The sequence below is a fragment of the Lissotriton helveticus genome, chromosome 7 (assembly GCF_964261635.1).
Source record: "Lissotriton helveticus chromosome 7, aLisHel1.1, whole genome shotgun sequence".
NCBI classification, from domain to species: Eukaryota; Metazoa; Chordata; class Amphibia; order Caudata; family Salamandridae; genus Lissotriton; species Lissotriton helveticus.
In genome coordinates, this window is record NC_136068.1 from 18667964 (window position 1) to 18693349 (window position 25386).

At 48.1% G+C, this 25386-nt stretch overlaps 1 protein-coding gene across 3 annotated transcripts in view; it reads right to left on the reverse strand.

The window, feature by feature from the left end:
• The window catches only part of LOC144767946 (cell adhesion molecule CEACAM8-like), a 425529-nt gene that overhangs the window by 117492 nt on the left and 282651 nt on the right, over nt 1-25386 (reverse strand). The window lies entirely within an intron of this gene.

Consider the following 25386-nt stretch of genomic DNA (forward strand, 5'->3'; position numbering starts at 1 on the left):
GTACAGTATAATACAAATTTCTACCAACTGCAGGCATATACAATCTTACTGGAGGTCCGCCTGGCCGACAAAATAATGACACATATTTTAGGAAGAACGTTAGAAGCCATCATCTGCCGCCACTCAATCTCCACACATGGAGGCGCAGGGTTGACAGGTTCGGGTGGAGGACCCTCTCCTACTGTTCCTCCCAAAGGGGCAGCCTGATCGAAGGATAGATGCTCATCTTCAGTAGCTCTGGATACCAGACTCTCCTCACCCAGTCCACAGCCACAAGGATGACTTGGCCGGTCGCTTCTGATCTTCTTCAGAACCATAGGCAGGAGTGGTATGGGCAGAAAGGCGAACAGCAGCCTGAGGTTCCATTACGACAAAAGGATTCGCCGAGCGATAACCGCCTTAGAAACTCCAGCGTGCAGTATTGCTGACACTGTGCATTCTCTTCAGAGGCAAACAAATCCAACCAAGGTTCTCCCCACTGGTGAAAGCGACCTTGCGCCACCTCTGATTGGAGACGCCATTTGTGATCCGCTAGGCCTCGAGGGCTGAGTGCGTCGCCCAGGAATTCAATGAACATGCCAGGTGTTGAACCACCAGGGTTAAGCCCTGCTGTTCAAGCCATGTCCAGGAACGCAGGGCCTCTAGACACAGGGTCCAGGAGCCCACCCCACCTTGCTTGCTGCAGTACCACATGGCAGTAGTGTTGTCTGTGAACACCTGCACTAACTTTCCCTTGGCAGAGGGAAGAAATGCTTTCAATGCCAACCAAATTGCTCGGAGCTTCAACAAATTTATGTGGAGCCCCAACTCTGCCGGAGACCAGTGTCCCGTGTTCTCCACCTATCCCAGGTGGCTGCCCTGTCCAAAAAGTGACTTATCTGTCACAACTGTGAGATCTGGTTGGGAAAGAGAGAGGGGTGTGCCTTTGACTCAATCGTGATTCATTAACCACCACTGCAGAGCCAGCATACGCCACCTGGTGTGCTGTACTAACAGGATGTAGGAGGAAATGAGGCCCAAGAGCCTAAGAGTCAGTCTCACCGAAATCCAGGATATAGGCTGAAACATCTGAATCCTAACCTGAATATCCTGGACCCACAGCTCAGGAGGATAGGCCCGAAACTGCACTGTTTCCAGAACAGCTCCGATGAAAGGGAGCGTCTGACAAGGAGTCAGGTGTGACTCTGGCACATTTATAGAGAACCCCAGAGAATGCAGGAGGTCTGCCGTAGTCTTTAGGTGGTAGGCGACAGCTTGGGGCTAGGACACCTTCAACAGCCAGTCATCGAGGTGGGGAAAAACTAACACCCCTACAATGCGCAGATGAGCTATGACCACAGCCATTACCTTGGCGAACACCTAAGGGGCACTGGTAAGGCTGCAGGGGAGCATGGTGAACTGAAAGTGCTCTTGGCCTACCTTGAACCGCAGGTTACGCCTGTGGTCCGGCAGGATTGGGATAGGGAAATACACATCCTGCTGGTCCAAAGTTACCACCATCCAGTCTTCTTGATCTAGGGCAGGCAAGATCTGAGCCAGATTGAGCATCTTGACTTTCTCATTTTTGAGGAAGAGATAGACGGTCTGAAGATCAAAACGGGCCCCAACCCTTTGTTCTTCTTTGGAATCAGTAAGTAGCGGGAATAACAGCAACTGATAACTTCTGAATCCGGGATTCTTTCTATAGCTCCCTTGGCCAAAAGAGCTGTAACCTCCTCCTGAAGCAATTTTAAATGATCCTCCGACAGCAGTTCCTGATTTGGCAGAATAGGAGGAGGTGAAGAAAGGAAAGGAAGAGAATAGCCCACCTGAATGTTCTGCAAGACCCACTTGTCAGATGTTATGGACCTTCAGTGGGGGAGATGATGATGCATTTTCCCGCAAACTGGAGTAGCGTGGTCTTGCAGAATCAGACTAGGAGCAGTTAGAGGCTCCCGACTGCAAGGTGGCCGACGACTTCTGGCTTCCATTCCTAGGCTGGAATTAACCACATCCACGTCTCCGTACAGCTTGTAAAGCCTGCACCTAGGTCATTGGCTGGGATAGGACTGACGCAGCTGGAAACCCCTTCTGTTGCCACGAAAGGGGAGAAAGGTAGACTGGCAACGAGGAGTAAAAGAGAGAATCTGGTCGTAGCTTGAGAGTCCTTTAACCTAACTAGGGCCAAATCTGCCTTTTCCCAAAAAAGGTGGGTTGCATCAAGGGCATGTCCATCAAATTAGCCTGGACATCTCCTGAGAAGCCAATTGTCCTAAGCCAGGTGTGACGCCTTAAGGCCACCATCTTGGGAATTAATCTGCCCATTGAATCCGTCATATCTATGCCACACCGTATGATGAATTTTTACTGCATCTCTCTTGTCCTTCACTGCATGAGCGAGCAAAGCACGGGCCTCCTCCAGGACTTGTGGCAGCACCTGCGCAACTGTCTCCAAGAGAGAATGGGAGAAACAGCCCAATAAGCATACGGTATGCGCCAACCGCAATGCCAGGCTGGAGGAAGAAACAACTTCATACTAAATTAATTAAGCCTCTTAGATTCCTTATCTGGAAGGGTGGTAAGGAACACACTCTGAGATGTAGATGCCTGCACCACCAAACTTTCAGGAGTGGGGTGTTGGCTGAGGAACTTTGGGTCACCCGGAGCTGGGCGATGGCGGCGCACAATTGTCCTATTCATAGGAGCACCTGTACTAGGCTTGGGCCACATGCCTAGAAGGACATCTAATACTGCTTCATTAAAGGGCAAAAGAGGATCTGAGGTGGAAGCCCCAAGGCTGAAGCACTTTGGACAGGAGATTAGTCAAAACCTCCATGGAGGGAAACTCCAGTCCAAGAACTTCAGCTGCCATCTTGACCACCATGGCAGGAGATGCCCCCTCCTCCCTAGCTGCGTTTGGCGGAGAGAGCATGCCAGTATCTGGAGAAGTAGCCAGTCCACTGGCCTCCTTAAGCTCTCCATAACAGTCCAAATGCTCTACAGGGTCATCCTGACATTCCAAAACGTCCATCGACCCCTCCCATTCCTCTCCTGAGCCTGATACATCCTCCAAGTATTCATGTGACAATATAGAACACCTGGGTTCAATCGACGTCGGAATCAGCATCAAGCTACGCCGTTCTGGCTCCGTGTTGTTGGGGATAAGGATGGGGCTGGTGCAGCTGACGGGCACTGGCAGCACCGACTTCCGGTCCAAGACCAGGTGGGGTTGCGGTGGCACAACTAGCATCAACCAACATCCTTGATTGAATCTTTGAGGGCCCACCGGCACTCTGGCTGTAGCTGATGTCGTAGAATCCGATGGGGCCCCTTCTGGCCCCACGGGGCTAGAGGGCTCGCCATAGGGGTCGGCCCACTCAAATACGCGGCGCATGGCCTCGTAAAATACTTTAATCTGAGTAGGGGTCGCTGTGGCTCCAGGGAAGACAGGGAGGCACAAGTCGACCCTGACTCCGGCTCCGCTCAAATGTGCCTAGAGTCTCCGAACAACTTGAACCCTATCTTCCTCGAAGACATCCTCGAACACGATGCAAAAAGTCTTGAATTTGGCCAAAAATTTGAGAAAAGGCCTGCCAAAAAGCGACAGAATGGTAGCTCTTTCTGGATCAGCGGTTAACTGGTGCAGAAAGAAAAGAACTGATGTCCGCCCTCCTGGGTGGTGCCTTTATAGGTACCACAATGTCATAACCAACGCTACCAACATCATGCAGATACGAATAGAGCCACCCAACTGTCACGATTCACTCCCTGTGTTCTTGTGTCCACCACCAGGGGGCTGACTGTAGGACTCTCCAGTCTTCTAATAATAAGCTTCCATACCCTCCCCTGCATGCATATCCTGACTTCCAGCCATATGGACACTTATTTGGAATTGACATCCATTCCCAATCCATGCCAGGTTTTGTGAAATCCAGCCTGCTTATACTTGAAACCAGCCTACTCATGCCTGAAACTCCATTACCCAGTATTCCCTGCTCACTGCTTTGTCTCCACCCCTGCAGGCCAAGGATGGGTGGAGGAATTCAGCTCACCTGTGGCTGGCTGCTGCTAGCCTGCTCACACCTGATGCATGTGGTTACTGAGAGCTCTTTTAAGCCCCAGATCCCTTCAGCTCAGGGTTGGTCATTGTAGCTGTTTACCGGTGAGACCGATCCTTGTTTCCAGTGCTCCCTGAGCTTTTGTTATTCTTGTTTCCAGTGTTTCCTGAGCATTAGTTACACCTTGTTCCTGACCTGCTGCTGTTTTCCTTGCTCCTGAATTAGCACTGCCTGCAGTGCTACCTTGATCCCTGAGCCGTAGTATTCCTTGTTCCTGAACTGTAGCAGTTTCCCTTCTCCTGAATTATCACTGCTTGTAGTGCTATGTTTCCTGAGCTATAGCTATTCCTTGTACCTGAATTTGCACTGCCTGCAGTGCTCTTGTTTCTTGAGTTTCTGAGCTATAGTTATTCTTTGTTCCTGTTCCTGGGCTTCAGCTATTTCTTGTTCCTGATTTGCATTGCTTGCAGTGCTCTCTTGACTCCTTGTTTCCTGAGCTGTAGCTAATTCCCTGTTCCTGAACTAGCACTGTCTGCAGTGCTACTTTGACTCCTAAAGCTTTAGTTATTCCCTATTCCTGTACTAGCACTACCTGCAGTGCTACCTTGACTCCTTAACTATAGTAATTCCCTGTTCCTGAACCAGCACTGCCTGCAGTGCTACCTAGACTCCTGAGCTTTAGCTCAATTCTTGTTCCTGCCCCAGCCCTGCCTTCTATGCTACTTTGTTTTCTTGATTCCTTAACCTGCACTATTCTAGTATACCCTTGTAGCATCCCCTTCTGTATATCCCTTTCCAGTCCCTGCCTTTCTTCCCAATTCCTTGGTTACATTTCCTAGTTTGCGGTCTTTCTACTGTTGCCTTGTATGTTTGTTACCTGCTTTCTGCCAAGTGTGCCCTGTCATTTCCTTCCTTTACTGTTAAGCACTCCTCCTTGCTAGCTCCTTGTCTATTGTGCTTGTGTTTAGTTCTACCCTCTTGCTGTTACTGCCTTGCGTGTTCCTGTTTGACCGCCAGAATCCGTGGGCACAGCTAACTACCTAGGTGGTGTTTCTTGTTCACTGTGAGTATTTTCTTTGAGTGACATTTATAACATCACCATAGGTATAAGCTCCACAGACCCTGCCTTTCCATGCATATACTACATGTGGGTATTTGCAGTCAGTATGTGTAACAGCAATTGTGGGTGAGAAACTTACTTAGCTTCAGTTCTACTGTGTCGAGCTCCTGAGTGCTTGACCCCACACTCCCCTTTATTGGTATGTTGATTTATATATGTGGCGCGGTGGAGAAGCAGACCAGGACAACTAGGTTTCTTTTAAGGGTTTTTAATACTAAAGTGTTTAAGGGTCACTTTGGGAGAGAGTCTTTGGGGGGGAAAGCACACAAATAATGAGTCTGGAATTCAAACGAGTCTTTGCTGAAAAGAATTCTGGGGGTTGTAGTTTGGTCCGGTGACTTCCTAGTCTCTGGGTGAAGGTCAGGAGTTCCAGTGGATGGCAGGCTTGGCGACCGTATGCCCGTTGGAAAAGATGACCACAATCATAAGGGAAGAAAGAAAAAAAAAACACCATATAAGGGGGTTTGTTTCTACTCGAAACCGTGGCGCAGGAAGCCGAGGAGGTGTAGGGGGTTGCCACCGCTACCGTCACCAATGTGTCATGCAGGCGCTTAATCTAGCACGAAGACGGACCGGGGTCTCTACCTCCCGTATCCACCCCCCTTCTGGGTCCCTCCAGTGTGCGGCCCCACACCAAGCTAAAACGCCCCGTACCTTATTTAGCCACGTCCCTCCAGGGCCATGGCTCGACTCCTCGCGTTGCGAGGTAGGGTCTGGCTGCCCGTCTGTCTCCTCGTCCGGTACTGCTCCGCCCCTGTGCTTCCCCTGGGACACCGAGTCTTCCTGTTCCTGTCGGCGGTTTCCTGCTTCCTCCGTTGGTGCCACAAGGAAGGTCTTCACCAGCGTCTTCTCCCGGCGTGCTTCAACGGTCGGTCAAAACGAACGAACACTCTCTCTGGTGTCCTCCGTTTTGAAGTTCTCTGAACCATGTGACCCAGTCACCTGATCCGGGAAGTCTACCGCCTTAAAGAGCCAGTACTCCTCGGGAAAGGTCTGTGAATACGGGGAGAGATAATGGGGAAAGTGTTCCGTTGCTGGCGCCCCAGAATGCTCGTCCTCACAATATATGTCCTGCACGTCCATCCTGGGTGTAGTTAGTCTGAATGCTAAATTGCCTTGTGAGTGCCCTTCCTTTCTGAGTCTTAGCCATCATGTTCAATTGTACAGGCTTCCCCTTTGGATCCCTTTTCCTCTTCTGACTTCCTGTGTGATCCTGGGCAGCACTGTACTCCTCTCTGTGTACATTTTCTACCCCATTCCCAGTCCTTGCCCAAGTCCCTAACTGTGTTCCTGACATAGTCCCGGACAGTCCCTGACACCAACGGAGCAGGCAAGGGGTATTTCTCAGCAAATGTTTCTGGATCCAGCCTGACACCTGGGAAATTCAAAGGTAAGGAATCTGCAGCTAGAAGTCTCTATCAGATGTTCTGATTTTAGAGTATGGCACATGTGTAAGACAGACAAGAACCCATCCCATGCAAAAAAACTGCAGCAGCCTCCTTGCTGAAGACAACCTTAGACACATCACCCAGAACAGAAGGTGATAAAGTCTTATTACCACACCCTGCCTGCAGCAAAGGACCAATATCCAATGCAAGGCAAGCAAGGGAGCCATAGATACTGGGGGAAACAAGCATGGGTACTCTGGATCTCCTTGTGGGTAGTAAACGATATGCATAATTCATGGTGTAATGCAGTCCCCTGTGGAGCCCCTAACCTTTCAAAAGCCCCCAACTCTTCAGCGGTCCATTCAGTTTAAGACCAATGAATATCTGTGAGATATAGGAAACTCAGGGCCCCTCACCACACTCTGCAGGGGAAGCATCATTCCTGTTACGCCACTGGCATAACTAGTGTACAGTTGCGGCTCATCCCCCCTGGGCCTTGGTGCTACAATGCCCGCTGGTCTAATAATAGCTACAATACTGATATCACCCGCTTTCTTCGTCAGAAAACCCATTCTCTCCACAGTAAGACCCTGTGGTCGTAGAAGGGTAAGACAGGTAGATTTTGGGCTCCTTAAGACACCATACCCTTCCTCTCCCCCACCACACAACATGAGTGCTTAAGTACAGCTAGCAACCTGGAGAAGAAATTAACAGGTCTAATAATCAATGGTGATAATCAATGTTAGCGAGTACATTTATCTTCAACACTCCCATAACGTGATGGATCTCATGACACAGAAAACTGTATAGCATCCTTTGAACACCAGGTTCAACAGAGGTCTCATCAGCACAAAGTGTACGGATTTATCAGCAGTTCGGCCATCTTGGAATGGAATCATCACAAGTTGAATAATGGCCCTTTAAATTTAGATACACACAATCAAAATGTGTACAGCAGGTTTTGGTAATCCTATCAGCCATGGAGTCAATAGGGTCCATGCAATCATCATACATCTCTATTCCACCTCCAATGAGGCCAAGAGAGTCACCGAACACTTATTAATGTCCAGTCTCAGTGGCACGTATTCACTTTCCAAAGTTGTCCCCTTTGTTGAACTTCGCAAAGTCAAGTTTCTGCAGGTTGAAAATACCACTCTCGGCAACTAGAACCTCCCCAAACAGAAGTCATTATTTCTAAATTATTTTTATTTTGAATACTAGGAAACTGCTGGGTGTCATTAGTATAACTATTTTTCTTTCCCAAACCTTTATTTCCCAACACATTTGCTTTCCCAACTTCAGTTTGTCTTACCTTTGCTTCTCTCATCTACCCACAATATCAAATACATTTATTAAGTAATTACCCCAATGCTATTTGTAAATGCTGTTGATTATTTGAAATGAAAAATGAAATAACATTATTGTAATACAAAAATATTATTTAATGTTTACACAACATTGTTCAATTAAAACACAAACACTAAGGTATATTTAACCCTATCGCCGCGGGGCTAATTACCCCGCGGCGCGGGGGGGCCGCACGCGGCGCCGCGGTGCTGATGACGAGCTGAGCTCGTCATGGCCCCGCCCGCTCAATGGAAAGCCCAGCACAGCGGGGGAATAATCCCCGCGTGGGCGTCATCAGCACAGCGCCACCGTGCTGCATGACAAGCAGAGCTCGTCATCAGCATGGAAGAGGTTAATATGTAAGTTGTTTTATTAATAATTTGTGCAGAGTGATTGTGTAACTGAGTAAATAATAAAAAGGAAAAGGTGCTCTCATGGAAACTGCATGGGAGTAAATGTTACAGGCAGTAAAGAGGGTGAACTTAAGGTCAGACACCTGAGGATAGACTATGTCTATATTCAGAATTGATATTGACTTATCCATAACAATCATTGAGTTTCTCATTGAGGTGGTTCTGCTACATTCACATAAATATGTCTTGGAGCCCCAGATAAAAAGGTTAGCCTGCATGAGACCATACAAAGATCCTTAATTATGATCCTATAGAAACTAGAGAACTTAGGGCCCGATTTAGATCTCAGTGGGCAGGTTACTCCGTCACAATGGTGGTGGAGACTACTTACCTGCCGCCACCGCCGAGAGTCATATCCTGGGATCTGTCAGTCTGCCGCCACCGCCGAGAGTCATTCCAGGCTACAAACAGGCGCCAGAACAAACGCCAGAGCTGACGCTCAAGCCGCCACCGCCGAGAGTCATACCTGGGCATAGAAAACCGCGCCGCCGCTCCGGGGGGGACTACAACTCCCGGCAGGCATTGCGGCGGCGCGCGGAAGTGACGCAAAACGCGCCAGCAGTGCGCTCTGAGGCCAATAAAGGGAGAAAGAGACCGGCAGAGCGGGGGAGACTACTTACCTGCCGCCACCGCCGAGAGTCATATCCTGGGATCTGTCAGTCTGCCGCCACCGCCGAGAGTCATTCCAGGCTACAAACAGGCGCCAGAACAAACGCCAGAGCTGATGCTCAAGCCGCCACCGCCGAGAGTCATACCTGGGCATAGAAAACCGCGCCGCCGCTCCGGGGGGGACTACAACTCCCGGCAGGCATTGCGGCGGCGCGCGGAAGTGACGCAAAACGCGCCAGCAGTGCGCTCTGAGGCCAATAAAGGGAGAAAGAGACCCGCGTCGCGGGACGCGAGCGGGACGCCCGGGGCGAAGCCCGGGCAAAGGGCGGGCCCTCTACGGCCCTCATCGGCACGAGGTGGCAGGGCAGGGCCAGAAACCCTGCGCAAGGTTCGTGAGGCATCCTACTGTCCAAGTAAGACTGTATTGTTTGTGATACATATTTCCCTGTGGTTTGAGGAGTTTTAGCTCTTTGTTACAATCATCAGTATGCCTAAAAAGGGATCTGAACCACTAGCCAACACAATGGAAAACTACTTGGTGCAAACAGTGAAAAAAATCAATCTACAGAGGAGAGAATCGCTGGGATTGAGTCAGTCACCTGACTTACACTGTTTGTCCCCATCTTCATCCCCCTCACCTGAGGACTTAGTGTCCCTGCAGACTTTCTCTGATGCCTCTTCCAATTGTCCCACCATGCAGGAATCCGGCTCCCTAAATGATAATATGTTGTCTGGTCCCGAGGTCCTTATCGTGGAGCTTGGAAATAAATCTGACAGTGATGTGGATCAGGAAATTCGTGCTGACCCTACAGATGAAGATATTTCTATCACTGAACAAACTTCTCGATTAGACTCTGTGAAAATCAAAAACCCGCCGAGACGGGGGGGACTAAGATCTGGGGCCAGGAGGAAGAGGGTAAACACCCCAAAAGCAAACCCCAAGGAAGTTGAAGGGGGAAGTGTTAAGACTAATGTCAGCCATGATGAGGACTTGTTTGATAGAATCGCTGACTTAATAGATAGTAAAATCAAATCCATTGTTAAACCATTACTCTCTAAAATTGATAAATTACAATCTGAAGTCAAAAAGCTGGGAGGGCAGTTGAATAAACTAACAGAGGGTGTTGATAATGTCACGATGTTGGTATCAAACCTGGACAATAAGAGTGGAGAAGTTGATGATCAGGAGGGGGAGAATACAGATGACGTATTAAATAATCCACCACCTCAGCCTCCTGAACTAATGGTCCCAATACTAATAGAGGGGATGGTCGGTTAACGGTTGAGATACCCCCTGCACATGCTCAGTTAACTGACCCTCTTCAATTTATAGTTGAAGCCTCCCCTGTTGTTTTAGTATTGGCAAATGTACCACCCTTAGAAGCCGGTGCTGAAGAATCCCCTTCCTCTTTGTCTAATAAAGCCTTGCAGTGGCTTACAACTAATATGAGGTTAGCCGCAGGGGGGGGTCAACTGCTGGCTCAAGAGATTAAAACTGCTAAAAGGGTCCCATGGCTAGGTAATCGCCCCAAAAAATTTAAGGGGGATTGCGTGGCAGTAAGCTTCTTACATTCAGGCGTGTTGCCTAACATCCTTATCAATCTACTCCCACCCCAACGCAGGCAGGGTTCTGTTGTACCATTAACTTTGAAGTTCTTTTATGGTGAGCAGCAGAACGTCACCTACCCTAAAACACCAGCCTTTGGATGGGATACCAATTCTGATTTAAACTATAGATGGGGCCGTGAACAACATCGGAATACTGTAAATCAATCCGCTCCCCTAGTACATCAGAATCCTTTTGCTCAACCCCTCTTATTGTCTAATCGATTTGCACCCTTATCCTTTTTGGATCATAATGACTGACTCTTGTCAGAACATTCTAGTCAGACAGAGAATAGTGTGCCAGTACTCAGTATGCTTACTTGGAACATAGCTGGTATAAAGACCAAAGTAGGTAATGCAACTTAGTTGACTTTTATAATTAGGTATGATATCATTGCTCTGCAGGAAACTTGGGAAACAAATTCTAGTTTTTCTCTTGATGGCTACAGTTATTTTTGTACTCCTGCTGTGGCTAGCACAGCAGGAAGAGCGAGGGGAGGACTGTTAAGCCTCTTCAAACTAGACATCAAAGGTAGCCTTAAGAAATGTGACTCAGGATCTGAGCAATGCCTTATTGTTGAATTGTCTCGTGTGGAATCTCCCAATATTTTGTTTATTAATTTTTACAATTCCAACGCTGCTGACTGTACATCATATAGTCTAGGTAGATTGGATTACTTTCTGTCAGTCTATAGTGAAGATGTTAATGCATTTGAAATCATCTTTTTGGGGGATTTTAATATACACCCTTGTTCACTTATGTGTGTTTGCGATGACTCAGAATCCCCTCCAAATTGTGCACTGGTCCATCTTGAACATAACAAACAGGGGGGTTGTTTAGAGAACTTCCTCGCAAGATGGAACCTATATGAATCCAGTTGTGGGGAGGGGGGGATTAGGGCCCCTACTTTCAAGGGCTCAGACAATGACTCTATTATTGATTATATTTTTATTTCTGCATGTTTTTTATCCAAGGTTTTAATGTATAGAACTGTGGTTTCCGCTTTTAGTGATCATAACCCAGTTTCCATGGACCTAGTAGTGTCTGAATTTTTAGGGCGAAACCATGGTCCTTGTTATGAAGAAAGAAAGCTTAAAGTTAAGGATCAGGGAAGGAGATTGAAATGGGATAGTATAATCCCAGAACCCTTTGTTCAAGAAGTTCTTTCAGAGGCTGAGGAGGAGGTCGGAGTGTGTTTATCCAGTGACTCTAATGATGGGGAAGTGATCCTTGCATTTAGCAGCATATGTAGCAAGATAAACGGCAGGCTTTCTGTGACTAGTAAACCCAAGCCGAAACCTCTTAAAAGATGGTTCGATCACAGTTGCTCAAAAGCACACTCTGCATTGCTCAATGCTTTGAAAACTGTTCCGAAAGATCGTGACCTCATCAGTAACAGTAGAGCACTATACAAAAAGGCAATCGTAGTAAGGAAAAAACAGCTTAAAGATGAAGCCTGGACACAACTCACTGATCCAGCCATACTAAAAAATAGTGGAGAATTCTGGAGGATTGTCAACCAACCCTTACTCACAGGGGAGGATAACTCCCCTCTAGAAACTAATATCCCTGATGAGGGTTGGATTAAACACTTCAGAGACATCTATTCAGTTCATAATAACGCTGAAACCAGGGAACAGGAAGTTAATATTATTCCATTAGGGAACCATTTGCACTTTGAAGTCAGTGAAGTATTATCTGCAATAGATTGTACTCTGAAAAAAAAGGCACCAGGACCAGATGGTGTCCCTGCTGATGCCTTTAAATGCTTCCCTAACTTCTGGTCAAGATTGCTCTGCAGGGTCTTTAATGCCTTAAACCGTGATAATATTCCCAAGTCATGGAAAACATCAATAATTATTCCTGTTTTTAAAAAAGGAAATAGGCAGGATCCTGCATGTTATAGACCAATTTCACTGATTGATTCCTCAGTTAAGATTCTAGGGAGAGTCATATTAGTCAAATTGAACGAATGGGCCACCGAGAATAATATCTTGAGTAATGTGCAATATGGGTTCAGACCTAAAAGAAGTACCCTGGATCAGTGCCTTAATCTCCACCTCCTGATCGAGAAATATACCAGGGCTAAGGATGGGTTCATGTACCTTGGGTTCATGGACCTCTCCTCTGCGTTTGATATGGTCAATAGATCCAAGCTCTGGTTAAAATTACTCGACATGGGCTTGGATAGATCCATAGTTAATTTATTGGCTGACTTACACTCTGGCCTTACTGCTAAAATTAGAGTATCCTCGAATGGAAGGTGTACAGATGTTTTTGCGTCTGAAAAGGGAGTAAGACAGGGTTGTATTCTGGCACCACTGTTGTTTACGCTTTATGTGAACGCGCTGGAGCCTGCCCTCAGGGGCGTTACAAGCGACATTCCACGTGCAGGAGAGCAGGGGATACCAGTTCTCCTTTACGCGGATGACGCGCTTCTTCTTGCGCGTACTGGGGTGGGGCTTCAACGACTCCTGGATGCCTTTGAATCCTTTATGGGCTCACTTGACCTGAAAATAAATGCAAAAAAATCGCAGGTTATGCTCATGGGCAGGGCCTCTAGGAGACCTTTTCATAAAACCTTTCTTTGTGGGCAGGAAAAGCTCGCACGCGTCTCCTCCTTTCCCTACCTGGGGCTCACCTTTGACGATAAAGGTAGCTGGGGTCCTCATGTTAAAAGCAGAGCATCTATGCTGGCCAGGACATCTGCTGCCCTCCATGGGTTTTCTAAAAAACTGGGGGGTAGGCCATTTGCAGCTGTCAGTAAAATATACAAGGCTAAATGCATTTCAGTTGCATCATATGGTGGTTCATTGTGGGGACATAGGGGAGTGGAACCCATACAGACAATGGAAAACAAATTTTTTAGATCTGTTTTGGGCGTCCCTCAGTCAACCCAGTCCTATACTGTCCACATGGAACTGGGGGAAGGCTACATCTCAGACCTGATTAGAATAGCACCTTTAGTTGCTTGGCTGAGGATGTGGCTTAACACAGAAATTCCTCTTAATCATACCATAATGAGGGACTGTTTGACCCTAGATAATGTACACAGGATTAGGTGGTTGATGTACATTAAGGAAAGTTTTTTGAAGTTGGGGAGGCCTGAACTTTACACTGTTATTGATTCCGTAACATCTAAAGATATTGTTTACACCAAAGTTGGAATGAAGGAGCTCCTATCCCTGGAGAGGGAAGAAATTGAGCTGAAGAAACCCTGTGTCAGGGCCAGTGTATTGCTGGCTATACCCAACGGTCCTGACAGTTACCTTAACGTGGTGATCCATCCCTACCACAGGTTTATTTTAACTCGTTTTCGATTTAATTTGATACATTTTAGCTTGGGCTTTTATCCCGTCTGGAGTACCCCTGAAAAGGCACCACCCTGTTCTTGCGACCATTTTTCTGAGCAAAGTACTATGCACTTTATAATGTTTTGTAGCCACTATAATGAAGCTCGGAAATTGTTTCTTGTACCTATACTCAAGGAAGCAGGATTTATTTTAGTTAGACCTGCTCTTATTTATTTACAAATGTTACAAACTCCCTGGATTATGTTTTACGTGGCTAGTTTCCTGGTGAGAGCTATTAGAAGCAGGAACATCAGACTTAAAAATGTGTCTAGGGGGGGCGTGGCCAGCAGCCGATGATGGCGGTAGCTTAGAGGGCAAGCTCCGTAGTTGAAGCGGCCTCTTTGCTAAATCCGGCAATTGATCCGTCACAAACCTGTCACTGACGGGTAGGTTCTGAAGCCCGGGACCGGGCGGCACGTCTGGGGATCGGCGATTTCTTGATCCGTGGCTGAAGAGCGCAGTTCGAGCGACGTCCTGGAAGGCCGCTGAAGAGCCCGTGAGCCGGGGTGCGGTCTGAGGCAGGGAGCGGACCGGAAGTGCGGTGATCCGGGAGAGGCTGCGCCGGAAGCGCCCGCTCGGATCCGTGGGCCCGTAAAACTTTTTCCTCCCCGGGCGGAGACATCACCGGAGACACCGCCGACCGGGAAGAGGTCACTTGTGGGTATCGCCTGCACCACCCAGCCGGTTTGAGCCTGCGGAGGTGTCCTGGTCACCGAGAGGAGAGCGGGCGCCATTTTGCCGACGACTGCTGGTGAACTCCGGGCCCCGGAGGGCTTGAGGGCGGAGTGAGCTGCTGTGAAGTCCGGACACTGTTCAGCCCGCGAGGGCTGCACGTCGGAGCCAGGACCCACCGGCGAGAGGAGGAGCCGAGGTGAGAAGGATTGCCAGGTGGGGACGCGAGAGTGAGAGGCCTCGCACAGCCGGCTGCATATTTCTGGTATTTGAGGATAGCACACAGCCCTTTGGGCCCGGACTGGCAGGCTGGGTACCCCGCATTTTATTCAGTCTGCGAGACTTCACCTGTACCCTTGCACTGCATACAGGATCGGGCATTGAGCGGGGTGTGGCGAACTGCCCGGCACCGTCTCAGTGGACTGTGGGGACATAGTGAAGGTCCCAATTGTGGTGCACAAAGGCCGGCGAAGTTTACCCACAACACTACGGGTCCTGAAGGCTGAGAGAGAACTGGCCTGAATATCCCGGGGGGCACACTGATTCTTTACGCCCTGCCTTAGCTGCCTCACTATAGAGGCTTCCCATACTGCTGGCTCCTTGGTACTGTAGCTGTGTTAGTGAGCCACACGCAATTCAGGAGTGATCTACGTGGAGGCGATCTCCCTTTGGCCTGGGGGTCTGTTGTGACATTGTCCACCAAGCTCTTCCCCCCGAGTGCCGAGACAGGGGTCGCCACTGAGATGGCCGGGAAGGGATCGAAAGGAGGAGCCGCACAGGCCCGGCTGGAAAAATATGCCTATGATAGAGCCCCATCCTCCTCGCCTGATGCGAAATCGATACAGGGCAAAACCGGGGAGTCGACGGGGGCAAGAAGGCGACGATAGATGACGTCATGAAGGCCCTGGCTCAGGTGCAGGCAACAGTTGGGTCAATATCGACTGATATCACACTCCTGCGAGCAGATCTCCATAAAATCTCTGAGAAAGTGCAGTCGATGGAGATAGTAACTAATTCTTTGGTGGAGGATGTCTCGGAGCTTCAGGTCAACATGGAGCGGATCGCGAAGGAGAACAAGGACCTACGTGATAAACTGGACGATCAAGAGGGGCGCTCCAGGCGGAATAACATCCGTATTATTGGGATTCCGGAGTCGGAGGGCACGGGAGCAATGGACCTCTACGTCGAGGAGCTGATTAAACAACAATTGAGGCCGAAGGGTCTTTCGGTCTTTTTCTCTGTTGAAAGGGCACACCGGGTACCAGGAGGCCGCCCGAAACAAGGGGCGAACCCGCGGCCAGTCATAGCGCGCCTCTTCAACTTTAGAGACAGAGATGCGATTTTGCAGACGGCGCGGAAATCACCACCAGTTCGCATCCAAAACTCCACCCTGGCGTTCTTTCCGGACTATACAGCGGAGGTGGCTCGGAGGAGAAGAACTTTCTTTGAGGTGAAAAAAGAACTGAGGGCCAGAGAATTGCCATACTCGATGCTCTTTCCGGCCAAGCTCAGGGTGGTAGCAGATGGTAAGACATGGTTTTTCGAGACCCCGGATTCTGCACAGGATTGGTTGGAGGGATGGAGAACAGCAGCGCGGCCGCGCCGTTCCAATAGACCGACCGGACACCGAACCAGAGAGGCACAACGAAGCTCCCAAACGTCTGGGGAGGAACTGAATCAACGCTCGCCTTTGCACGACCTTCAGGAGGGGGAAGAAGTGGCTGACCTGTGATCGTTGCCAACTGCCATTGGGGAACACTTGTAACGCTGCCCGGGCGTGCCGCCGTGGATACTGGGCGGAGGGCCTCCGTGACTGAGAGGAGGGGCCGCTGACTCCGGAGAGTCCCTCGCCCCAGCGCGCAAGTACTATGTTTGGGGATGGGTTCAGGCACTCTGCTGAGTTGGGGGGGCGGGCAGTTTGGAGTCCGTTGAGCAGGGGGGCAGGGTGGGGGGGAGTTGGGAGAGGGGGGGTTTCGATTGTTTCAAGTTACTTTGCAGGTGTTGATTGGATCGATGAGGCATACACATTACCTATGGCGGGCTCATGTCGAGTTTTTAGATCGCAATTGTTATTGTACATAGACTTTCTCAACCACAGATGCCATGACACACACCACATGGAGTGACGTCGGGAGGGGGGTGAGCGGGGTGGGGCACATGACACCTCTGCAAATTATGTCCTGGAACGTGAGAGGTCTGGGGGACAAGGTCAAACGAGGATTGGTGCTCCACAGTATAAAAAGGTCCAGCCCAGCCCTAGTCCTATTGCAGGAGACACATCTCACGGGTACAGCCACACACGCCTTAGACAGGAAGGGCTACCGTATGATCGCCCATTCGGAATTTACAAGGGGCTCCCGTGGGACGGGGATACTGATGCATAGATCCTCCCGTTTTATACTTCAGTCCACAAAGGTAGATACACAGGGCCGTTTTGCAGCAGCGCTCGGACAGTGGGAAGGGAGACAGTTGAATATAGTCTCCGTGTATATTCCACCGGCACTACACACGGTGGTTCTCCCAGAGCTTGGGAAATTTCTGTTGGAACTCCCGGACGGGGACCTCATTGTAGGGGGGGATTTCAATGCAGTGGCACATAACACACTAGACAGGTTCCCGACACGAAAGCAGGCCCCAGGGCCCTCCCGGCTGCATGACTTCCTAGAGGCACAAGGCCTGATAGATCTTTGGAGGCGATTACACCCGACTGACCGGCACTACACCTATCACTCAGCGGTCCACGACAGTCTATCACGAATCGACTATTTCCTGGCACCGGGGCATGGGCGGCTCACGGTCGAAGATGTACAAATTAAACCGAGGGGTGTCTCGGACCACTCCCCGTTGACGCTCACCCTTTCCAACCCTGAACGGTCCCAAGAACGCATATACCCGATACACCCGGGTCTCCTTAGGGTCCCGCAGGTGACCAAGGCCCTTAAAGCGGCGACAGCATGCTACCTCACGGAGAACACTGGCTCGGTCTCATCCCCATCGGTCCTATGGGAAGCTTATAAAACGGTCCTCCGGGGCCAAGCCATCTCCACAATAACGAGTTATAAGCGCTCCCAGAAGAGGGAACTACAAGACCTAGAGGGCAGACTAGCCGAGGCAAACGAAGTCCATATGGCTGACCCGACCGGGGACACGCTCCATGCACTAAGGCTGTGTCAGCAACGTCATACTGATTTTTTACGTGGTAGAGTGCTTGAACACATGACGGCCGTTACCAATAGGATCTATGACGTAGGAGACAAGGCAAGTAAACTCCTAGCCTGGCTAGAGAAAAAGCGGGAGGGACAGAGGACTATCTTGCAAATGAAGGACTCTGTGGGGGTGATGCACACCCGCCCGGCACGGATAGTTGAACTTCTTGCTGATCATTTTCAAGCGGTGTATACCTCTGACATAGAGGTTACCCGGGAAATGGCGGAGACGGCGCTCGTGGGAGTGCCCACCCGCACACTACTGCAGAATAGCGTAGAGGACCTTGAGTCAGATTTGTCGGCCGAGGAGATAGCATCGGCTATTGCGGCGTTGCACCCGGGAAAAGCCATGGGCCCTAACGGCATCCCGATTGAGTGGTACAAGACCATGTCCGAAACGCTCGCAACGCCGCTACTCAATATGTACGTAGACAGTTGTGACCGAGGACACTTGCCACCTGATCAGTGCATGGCCACCATAGTGGCGATCCCGAAACCCGGTAAGCCCCCTGAGGATTGCGGCTCCTATAGACCGATTTCCCTCCTTAATGCAGAAAGCAAAATCCTGGCGAAGGTGTTGGCCAGCAGGCTATTACCTCACCTTAGCCACCTCATCCATCCGGACCAATCGGGATTCATGCCGCACAGAAATACAGCGCTGAATCTCAGGCGCCTACATGGTGTTCTGGCGAAAGCCCCGTTACTGACAACAGATGCAGCGATCCTCTCCTTGGACGCCACAATGGCGTTCGACTTGGTTGAGTGGCGGTATCTTTTTGCGGTCCTGGACCATATGGGCTTTGGCCCGAAATTCATAAGGTGGGTCAAATTACTGTACGAGCGCCCGATGGCGCGGGTGACAGCGAACGGGCATGTTTCGAGAGTCATTTCATTAGCAAGGGGCACGAGACAAGGTTGTCCGCTCTCGCCACTACTGTTCGCCCTGGTATTGGAACCATTGGCGACCATCATTAGAACCACGCCACTGATGCGGGGTATCGACTGGGGTGATGGTTGGGAGGACAGAGTGTCCTTGTATGCTGATGATATGCTGGTATACCTGACTAAACCGGCGGAAGGGATTCCAATCTTGCTGGCGTTGTGTGAGCGGCAGGGTGTTGTGTCGGGTTACAAAATTAACTGCAGGAAATCGGTGCTCTACATGCTGCGTGGCGCTCCGCCACGTCTAGAGGTGGATTGCCCCTTGGCGGTGGAGGAAGTCTCCTTCAAATATTTAGGAATTCAGATCACCCGCGATCACGTGACCTTTCAGGAACTGAATCTGAAACCACTGCTCGACAGACTGAAAGCGGACGTGCGCCACTGGAAGTCACTCCCGCTGACGCTGTTGGGCAGAGCGGCGCTTTTCAAAATGATGGCGCTGCCCCGGTTCCTCTATGTTTTGGAGAATACACCGACACTAGTTCCGCCTTCCTTCTTCAGGCAGGTATCGGGGCAACTGTCGGGACTGTTGTGGGGAGAGAGTCCGGCAAGGATAGCGCAGGCGAAACTGATTAGAGATTGGTACAGCGGAGGGATTGCACTCCCGAACCTGGAATTATACTATTGGGCGGCTCACCTCAAGGTGATTAACCAATGGCTGCACGCACCGCAGGAGGACCCGGCATACTTAGCAGACAGACGGCAGCTCGGCATTCACACACTTCTGGCCCCGCTCTACAACAAAGGCCTAATAGCAAAACTGGTTGGCCCAACTAAGCACACCGTAATGCTCTGGCATAAGGCCCAAGCACGACTGAAGTGGGGGGGGGGTGATTACTCAACTCACGCCCTTGTGGGATTCTAGAGTGTTGGGAAACCTGAGACGTAGCAAAGGATTTGACCGCTGGGACGCTATAGGGATTTCCACGGTAGGAGATCTATGGACAAAGGAGGGGGTGGTTCCATTTGCTACTCTGAGAGAACAGTATGAACTGCACATCACTGAGACATACCGATACATACAGATTAGACACGCATTAATGGGCGCACTGACACCAGGTACTCAAGTCCCGGAATCGGCCCCTTTAGAGGACAGACTACTCACTGATTTCATGGAAGCTAGCGCTACATCCCTCACGTACCGTAAGTTAGTGAATAATTTGCCTGACCCATTACAGAAATTGAAAGAGAAATGGGAGGCGGATGTAGGTGCACTGGACGAGGAGGAATGGAATGCCGCACTGGCATCGCCTAGGGAGGCGGGTATATCAGCAAGGTTCCGATTAGTGCAGGTCAAGGTATTGCACCGAGTGTATTACACACGCACTACACTACACAAGATTCAGAGGGCAGATCACCCATATTGTCTACGGAACTGTGGGGAGGAGGGGACGCTGTTCCATACCCTTTGGTCGTGTCCGACTATACTAGACTACTGGAAGCGTGTGGCACGCACGATCGCCCAGACGCTACAGCTCCCATTCACTCCTGACCCTAGAATTTGCCTGTTGAATGTGTGGGGCCCGAACGACCTGACGTCATACGGGCGGAAGTGGGTTGTCATAGGGGTGATGTTAGCGAAGCGAGACATTGCGCAAAGATGGGGGGCAGCAGAGACACCAACGTTGGCACAGTGGTGCAAGAATATGGATATGCTCATGATGGTGGAACGGGCAGTGTATCAACAGAGGGCCAATCCACCTAAATGGAACAAGCTATGGTTGCCGTGGAATGCCTACAGGGGGGAGCCTTGTGCACCTCTACAGGAAGAAGAAGATGTGGATAGTTCGGAGGAGGAGGAAGATGTAGCATAAAATTGGGACGGCGGGTGGGTTGGGGCGGCAGGGGCGCGGATTGCATAGACACTGTCTCGCCCTCCTGGCGTAAGGGATGTTAAGGGTATGTGTGAGGGTTGAAGACTGACAGCCTGCCTGGCACACCTAGGAATCTTATATATTCCTACATTGCTTCTGTGAGATCATGATATACACCTGAATGTTGTTTGTTGTTTAATGTTAAGGAAAAGAAATGTTGCGACTCAAACTGATTGTGGCGGAATGTTGACGCCAAGTATCTGAATGCTTGAACCAGTACATGTGATGACAGGGTGCGACAATAAAAAATGTTATAAAAAAAAAAAAAAAAAAAAAATGTGTCTACCTCCCTTTGTAGTATAGACCAACACTCTAGTTAGTATGTTTGCTGGTGACCTCTTGGGTCAGCATTCTTAGAAAGCACTGTAACAGGGCTAGTAGTTGCCAGTTCTAATCATTTTGCTGGGGACCTCCTTAGCATTTTTACATTTTTATTTAAGTCTTCATTGCACTTTGGCACTTTGCACTTTAGCACTTTGCACTTTGTACCAGTTATGCTGATGTAAAAATGTAACATTGTGTATGTTGGTCTTTTTTAACCTGTTAATCTTAAATTGTTTTTAACTGTTTTTAATGTATGTGTTGTTTGTATTTTTGTTTTATATATTTGCCATTGTTTTTGTATGATATTAAGTTATCGCAATAAAGTATTTTGACTGACTGACTGACTGACTGACTGAGGATAGACTATGTCTATATTCAGAATTGATATTGACTTATCCATAACAATCATTGAGTTTCTCATTGAGGTGGTTCTGCTACATTCACATAAATATGTCTTGGAGCCCCAGATAAAAAGGTTAGCCTGCATGAGACCATACAAAGATCCTTAATTATGATCCTATAGAAACTAGAGAACTTAGGGCCCGATTTAGATCTCAGTGGGCAGGTTACTCCGTCACAATGGTGGTGGATATCCCATCTGCCGAAATATAAATCCCATAGGATAAAATGGGATTTATAGTTCTGCGGACGGGATATCCGTCACAGTTGTAACAGAGTAACCCATCCGCTGTGATCTAGATCAGGCCCTTAGATTCCAAATCACTTGACATAAAACTCTATCTGATGCAGAACGCTGGTCATATTTAATCCTACAGCCTTTGAAAAATGTTCATATCCACCTACGAGAAGATGTAAAAAATGATTGTAATAAATTCAAAATACTGTCAGGTCCAACGCAAAAGTTCAATAAACAAGCCTAGACTCCACCCATGGTGCTTATGGCACAAAGGAGACAGGCTTAACTTAAGAAACAGTGTGTAAAGTATTCAGCAGTCAGTACCAAAACAATTCCTTTATCAAATCACAATATAATAAGAATCTCACAACCAATTTCTAACAATAGAGACAACTGTGGGTGAGGTACAACTTCTGTGCAAATTAATAGCGAGAGGGTGGGGAAGACTACTAGACACTTCCAATCAATGTCCACAGACTTCCTAGGGGCAACCCCTCCTTTTTGTTCAGTACATCCTGTTTGCAGTTCTGCAAACATTCCCAATGTACACTATTTTGAGTTAAAACCAACATGGAAGACCCTTCTCCTCTTGAAGGGGGCTTATGTTCCAGCCAGGGTGAGTCTAGGAAAACGTGCAGGACCCTGCTTCTCAACTGGTTCTGGTGGAACTGGTTCTGGCTGACCCGTTAGAAGGTACCAATCTGAATACACTGTACCCTGGGATCAAAGGGTTTCTCTTCCCCCACTCTCTCTTTACAATTAACTATGAATGGGCACCCTCACCCTGCCTCCTTTCAAGTCAATTAAGTTCCCAAATCCTCTATAACTGACTTTCCTGAGCTAAGTAGAGTCAAATAAACTCTCACAAGGTCTTACAGCCAAAAGGCCTAAGCATTTGCCTTTGCTATGGAAGCAGTTTTTTTACAAATCATAAAGGGCAAAATACTGACAGGAGGAAGCTGCTGGTAAACTAATGCTAATTAGTTTACTGGAGCTTCAGGTAGGCAGTAAGGCTGTGCAGATTTCGCAGAGTTTAATCCTGCAGAATCACGCAGGATTACATTAAAATTAAACCAGATTCGGCAATGGGGCGGAGTGGGCATTTGGTACTACTTGCTTAGCTTACAATGCACCCTTGCATACAAAAGATGGGAGCAAGCAAGGATGCATTTTGTGCTAAGAAAATATTGCAGCCAAATACCATCTGGAACCCTTGCATACTCTGCAGTGAATACTACTTTTAAACACTGCAGAGTATGTAAGGGTGCTGAGTGGTATGCAGTGGTGTCTGAAGTTTAAAAACCACTGTATATCACTCAGCTCCCTTACATACTCTGCAGTAATTAAAGGTTTTAATTACTGCAGAGTATGCAAGGGTACCGATGTTGTTAGGAATTCAGGACCCTAGTGTAATTTTCCCGATTCATGCCCATATATACGTATAAATCAGTCTATCCTTATATAGGCATAGAAATCATAACCATATTTAGACTTAGCCTATGCAGCCCAAATACGGCATGGCTACTTCCACTAAGTTCCGAGAATCCCAAACGATTTCTTGGAAAAACCCGCCTTCAGCAGTCAGGGACTTCCCCCTGCCGAAGGAAGCCGACCCTCCAGCTGACGCACTGAGAGACATTCTGCCTGATTCATGTAGCCAATAGCGCTCGCAAAAGGGCCAGATTCTGAGAATCTGGCCCTTTGCGAGTGCGATTTTTGCATTTGGTATTCATGATCCCAAATGCAAAAATCGCTATTTAAGAATTAGCAAATATGCGAGGAATAGCATTTAAGGAATCTCTATTAGAGATTCCTCAAATGCTATTCATGACACATCAAGAAATTGCGATTTAGCACTTTTGAGGCCGCTATTTACCGAGAGGTCAGACCTCTCGGTAAATAGCAAAAACTCAGAGAAATGCTTTTAAAAGCATTTTTCTAAGTTGCATGTTGCACACACACATGTCCTTTGGACATGTGTGTGCGCAACACCTGTTCAAATGTGCTTTTTAGGGGTGCTACAGGGTGTCCTTTGGACACCCCTGGCACCCTTAAAATCGCTATCTTATTTGCGAGTAGCAAATTGCTACTCGCAAATAAGGGATACTCCCCATTCATTCCTATGGGCCTCTTGGCCCATAGGAATGAATGGGGAGTTTTTGCGAGTAGCAAATTGCTACTCGCAAATAAAGAACATGTAGGAATCGCTATTTAATTAGCAATTCCTACATGAATGCCGTTTTGCGTGTCCTCAATAGCGAGTCGCTATGATTCGCTATTAGGGCCACGCAAAACGGCCTGTACATGAATCAGGCTGATTGTCTTTTCTCCTGCCGAGAAACCCAGCTCCAGTGTTTCCAGGTTACCCTTGCGGGTTGCTGGGAAATCGAGTCTTGAGAAAGAGATACAAGACCTCCATCATTCTAAAACCATGGTACGGAGCTTATTAGACCCTTAGAGAATTCTTGGAATAGATTCTTGGCAAAAGAATACTAAACTTAAGCTACACCTCACTTACGTCTTCCCTCGTACTAGACCTAGGTTAGGTACACCGGGATAGGCGTATTTTAGAAGCACTAGTTGAGTACTTTTAGTCATTATTTATTAATGTATGTTTCTTATTTTATTTTATATGGCATAGAAACCATACCATGCTTTTACAGTATTATTTTATAATACTATTCATACTGTACGCATTATACTTTATAACCAGTATTACGATTGTGGCAGTACATTTCTTATGCTTGAGAAAGAAGACTGTTCAATAAATACTTTTTATTGAAAACGCCCGTCTCTCTATTTTCTCAGCACCTCTGGTGAAACGAAGCATGCACGATTGACTGAGTAAAATAGCCATCTATTGTTTCAGCGACTCTAGAGATTGATTTCTTATTCTTGGGAAACAAAGTTGTCATGTTTATGCGGTTGTCAGAAACTAATCCCTTCTTGTGAATTCAAGAAAGTTTCTAGTGACCTCTGAGCTAGCTGACACTCACAATTAAGTTTAATATATTCGATAGAGACCTAGTCGACCTCAGTCCTACGTCTAAACTATAGTATACGTTATTCCAATGCGCAGAGCCTTTTGGGAATATAGGAACTACACTACATGGCGGCCAACATTTGGTAAGGCGATAATTAAACGCTAGGTACTAGAGTAACTCAGTCGTGCTTTTCACACAGACCCTTTTTCCCATAAAATACTCCAATAGACGTCTGGAGTGGGTAAAAGGATAATATTCGCCAAAACTGAGAGGAACGAAAATCCTATGTATTCGTTTTTGGTTTGATCAACGTTGAAGGATACAGTGTAACAAAATATTGTGCACCTAATCTTTGTTTCCTCGAAACTTGTTCTGCAACAAAATGTCGACTAGTGACGAAGAATTAGCTAGAGCTGCAGCTCAAGCAGTTTTAGATGAAAGAAATCTCATACAGAATGACCAGGATGTTATAATCATCCCGGTAAATGTAAGAAAAACTATAACTTACAAACTCATAAATAATGGGGTATCATCAAGAGGTGGTAAAGTAATCTTTGTTATAGAGGCACATGAATATCGGCAGACAGAAGTATTCTATTCATGGATTAATTTTTCTCCAGCAGATGCAGGAACACACGAGTTCCACTACTACAAAGTAGAGGAACCTCAGACCAAATATGTTCCTTACGAGGACGTTTAAATTCCATTAACTGACCAAGAGCATCAGCTCTGGTTTAAAGGCGCCCTACAACCTGAAAATCACATAACCAGGCTCTGTCCACTAGGTAGACCAGGAGCAACATGGCCGGTACTAGCCAGCTATACACCACATCCTGACATTGAAAACATGACAGGTCCAGAACAGTTAGTACAG